The sequence below is a fragment of the Mustela nigripes genome, chromosome 5 (assembly GCF_022355385.1).
Source record: "Mustela nigripes isolate SB6536 chromosome 5, MUSNIG.SB6536, whole genome shotgun sequence".
Taxonomy (NCBI): Eukaryota; Metazoa; Chordata; class Mammalia; order Carnivora; family Mustelidae; genus Mustela; species Mustela nigripes.
The window spans coordinates 74,510,879-74,516,029 of NC_081561.1; positions in this window are offsets into that span (position 1 = coordinate 74,510,879).

Here is a 5,151-nt window from a genome sequence, read left to right on the forward strand (position 1 = left end):
TTCTTTTCTTTTTTTTTTTTTTTTTTCTTTTTTCTCTCTTCCTTTTTGAACCTCTTTTTATCCCCTTTCTCCCCACTCACGATTTTGGATCTCTTCTAATTTGGTTAAAGCATATTTTCCTGGGGTTGTTGCCACCCTTTTAGTATTTTACTTGCCCCTTCATTTACTCTTATCTGGACAAAATGACAAGACGTAAAAATTCAACACAAAAAAAAGAACAAGAGGCAGTACCGAAGGCTAGGGACCTAATCAATACAGACATCGGTAATATGTCAGATCTAGAGTTCAGAATGACAATTCTCAAGGTTCTAGCCGGGCTCGAAAAAGGCATGGAAGATATTAGAGAAACCCTCTCGAGAGATATAAAAGCCCTTTCTGGAGAAATAAAAGAACTAAAATCTAACCAAGGTGAAATCAAAAAAGCTATTAATGAGGTGCAATCAAAAATGGAGGCTCTCACTGCTAGGATAAATGAGGCAGAAGAAAGAATTAGTGATATAGAAGACCAAATGACAGAGAATAAAGAAGCTGATCAAAAGAGGGACAAACAGCTACTGGACCACGAGGGGAGAATTCGAGAGATAAGTGACACCATAAGACGAAACAACATTAGAATAATTGGGATTCCAGAAGAAGAAGAAAGTGAGAGGGGAGCAGAAGGTATACTGGAGAGAATTATTGGGGAGAATTTCCCCAATATGGCAAAGGGAACGAGCATCAAAATTCAGGAGGTTCAGAGAATGCCCCTCAAAATCAATAAGAATAGGCCCACACCCCATCACCTAATAGTAAAATTTACAAGTCTCAATGACAAAGAGAAAATCCTGAAAGCAGCCCGGGAAAAGAAGTCTGTAACATACAATGGTAAAAATATTAGATTGGCAGCTGACTTATCCACAGAGACCTGGCAGGCCAGAAAGAGCTGGCATGATATTTTCAGAGCACTAAACGAGAAAAACATGCAGCCAAGAATACTATATCCAGCTAGGCTATCATTGAAAATAGAAGGAGAGATTAAAAGCTTCCAGGACAAACAAAAACTGAAAGAATTTGCAAATACCAAACCAGCTCTACAGGAAATCTTGAAAGGGGTCCTCTAAGCAAAGAGAGAGCCTACAAGTGGTAGATCAGAAAGGAACAGAGACCATATACAATAACAGTCACCTTACAGGCAATACAATGGCACTAAATTCATATCTCTCAATAGTTACCCTGAATGTGAATGGGCTAAATGCCCCTGTCAAAAGACACAGGGTATCAGAATGGATAAAAAAACAAAACCCATCTATATGTTGCCTCCAAGAAACACATTTTAAGCCCGAAGACACCTCCAGATTTAAAGTGAGGGGGTGGAAAAGAATTTACCATGCTAACGGACATCAGAAGAAAGCAGGAGTGGCAATCCTTATATCAGATCAATTAGATTTTAAGCCAAAGACTATAATAAGAGATGAGGAAGGACACTATATCATACTCAAAGGGTCTGTCCAACAAGAAGATTTAACAATTTTAAATATCTATGCCCCCAATGTGGGAGCAGCCAACTATATAAACCAATTAATAACAAAATCAAAGAAACACATCAACAATAATACAATGATAGTAGGGGACTTTAACACTCCCCTCACTGAAATGGACAGGTCATCCAAGCAAAAGATCAGCAAGGATATAAAGGCCTTAAATGACACACTGGACCAGATGGACATCACAGATATATTCAGAATATTTCATCCCAAAGCAACAGAATACACATTCTTCTCTAGTGCACATGGAACATTCTCCAGAATAGATCACATCCTCGGTCCTAAATCAGGACTCAACCGGTATCAAAAGATTGGGATCATTCCCTGCATATTTTCAGACCACAATGCTCTAAAGCTAGAACTCAACCACAAAAGGAAGTTTGGAAAGAACCCAAATACATGGAGACTAAACAGTATCCTTCTAAAGAATGAATGGGTCAACCGGGAAATTAAAGAAGAATTGAAAAAAATCATGGAAACAAATGATAATGAAAACACAACGGTTCAAAATCTGTGGGACACAACAAAGGCAGTCCTGAGAGGAAAATATATAGCGGTACAAGCCTTTCTCAAGAAACAAGAAAGGTCTCAGGTACACAACCTAACCCTACACCTAAAGGAGCTGGAGAAAGAACAAGAAAGAAACCCTAAGCCCAGCAGGAGAAGAGAAATCATAAAGATCAGAGCAGAAATCAATGAAATAGAAACCAAAAAAACAATAGAACAAATCAACGAAACTAGGAGCTGGTTCTTTGAAAGAATTAATAAAATTGATAAACCCCTGGCCCGACTTATCAAAAAGAAAAGAGAAAGGACCCAAATAAATAAAATCATGAATGAAAGAGGAGAGATCACAACTAACACCAAAGAAATACAAACTATTATAAGAACATACTATGAGCAACTCTACGGCAATAAATTTGACAATCTGGAAGAAATGGATGCATTCCTAGAAACATATAAACTACCACAACTGAACCAGGAAGAAATAGAAAGCCTGAACAGACCCATAACCAGTAAGGAGATTGAAACAGTCATTAAAAATCTCCAAACAAACAAAAGCCCAGGGCCAGACGGCTTCCCGGGGGAATTCTACCAAACATTTAAAGAAGAACTAATTCCTATTCTCCTGAAACTGTTCCAAAAAATAGAAATGGAAGGAAAACTTCCAAACTCATTTTATGAGGCCAGCATCACCTTGATCCCAAAACCAGACAAGGATCCCACCAAAAAAGAGAGCTATAGACCGATATCCTTGATGAACACAGATGCGAAAATACTCAACAAAATACTAGCCAATAGGATTCAACAGTACATTAAAAAGATTATTCACCACGACCAAGTGGGATTTATTCCAGGGCTGCAAGGTTGGTTCAACATCCGTAAATCAGTCAATGTGATACAACACATCAATAAAAGAAAGAACAAGAACCATATGATACTCTCAATAGATGCTGAAAAAGCATTTGACAAAGTACAGCATCCCTTCCTGATCAAAACTCTTCAAAGTGTAGGGATAGAGGGCACATACCTCAATATCATCAAAGCCATCTATGAAAAACCCACCACAAATATCATTCTCAATGGAGAAAAACAGAAAGCTTTTCCGCTAAGGTCAGGAACACGGCAGGGATGTCCATTATCACCACTGCTATTCAACATAGTACTAGAGGTCCTAGCCTCAGCAATCAGACAACAAAAGGAAATTAAAGGCATCCAAATCGGCAAAGAAGAAGTCAAATTATCACTCTTCGCAGATGATATGATACTATATGTGGAAAACCCAAAAGACTCCACTCCAAAACTGCTAGAACTTATATAGGAATTCAGTAAAGTGTCAGGATATAAAATCAATGCACAGAAATCAGTTGCATTTCTCTACACCAACAGCAAGACAGAAGAAAGAGATATTAAGGAGTCAATCCCATTTACAATTGCATCCAAAACCATAAGATACCTAGGAATAAACCTAACCAAAGAGACACAGAATCTATACTCAGAAAACTATAAAGTACTCATGAAAGAAATTGAGGAAGACACAAAGAAATGGAAAAATGTTCCATGCTCCTGGATTGGAAGAATAAATATTGTGAAAATGTCTATGCTACCTAAAGCAATCTACACATTTAATGCAATTCCTATCAAAGTACCATCCATCTTTTTCAAAGAAATGGAACAAATAATGCTAAAATTTATATGGAACCAGAAAAGACCTCGAATAGCCAAAGGGATATTGAAAAAGAAAGCCAACGTTGGTGGCATCACAATTCCGGACTTCAAGCTCTATTACAAAGCTGTCATCATCAAGACAGCATGGTACTGGCACAAAAACAGACCCATAGATCAATGGAACAGAATAGAGAGCCCAGAAATAGACTCTCAACTCTATGGTCAACTAATCTTCAACAAAGCAGGAAAGAATGTCCAATGGAAAAAAGACAGCCTCTTCAATAAATGGTGCTGGGAAAATTGGACAGCCACATGCAGAAAAATGAAATTGGACCATTTCCTTACACCACACACAAAAATAGACTCAAAATGGATGAAGGACCTCAATGTGCGAAAGGAATCCATCAAAATCCTTGAGGAGAACACGGGCAGCAACCTCTTCGACCTCAGCCGCAGCAACATCTTCCTAGGAACAACGCAAAAGGCAAGGGAAGCAAGGGAAAAAATGAACTACTGGGATTTCATCAAGATCAAAAGCTTTTGCACAGCAAAGGAAACAGTTAACAAAATCAAAAGACAATTGACAGAATGGGAGAAGATATTTGCAAACGACATATCAGATAAAGGACTAGTGTCCAGAATCTATATAGAACTTAGCAAACTCAACACCCAAAGAACAAATAATCCAATCAAGAAATGGGCAGAGGACATGAACAGACATTTCTGCAAAGAAGACATCCAGATGGCCAACAGACACATGAAAAAGTGCTCCATATCACTCGGCATCAGGGAAATACAAATCAAAACCACAATGAGATATCACCTCACACCAGTCAGAATGGCTAAAATCAACAAGTCAGGAAATGACAGATGCTGGCGAGGATGCGGAGAAAGGGGAACCCTCCTACACTGTTGGTGGGAATGCAAGCTGGTGCAACCTCTCTGGAAAACAGCATGGAGGTTCCTCAAAATGTTGAAAATAGAACTGCCCTATGACCCAGCAATTGCACTATTGGGTATTTACCCTAAAGATACAAATGTAGTGATCCAAAGGGACACATGCACCCGAATGTTTATAGCAGCAATGTCCACAATAGCCAAACTATGGAAAGAACCTAGATGTCCATCAACAGATGAATGGATCAAGAAGATGTGGTATATATACACAATGGAATACTATGCAGCCATCAAAAGAAATGAAATCTTGCCATTTGCAACAACATGGATGGAACTAGAGCGTATCATGCTTAGCGAAATAAGTCAAGCAGAGAAAGACAACTATCATATGATCTCCCTGATATGAGGAAGTGGTGATGCAACATGGAGGCTTAAGTGGGTAGAAGAAGAATAAATAAAACAAGATGGGATTGGGAGGGAGACAAACCATAAGTGACTCTTAATCTCACAAAACAAACTGAGGGTTGCCGGGGGGAGGGGGTTTGGGAGAAGGGGGTGGGAT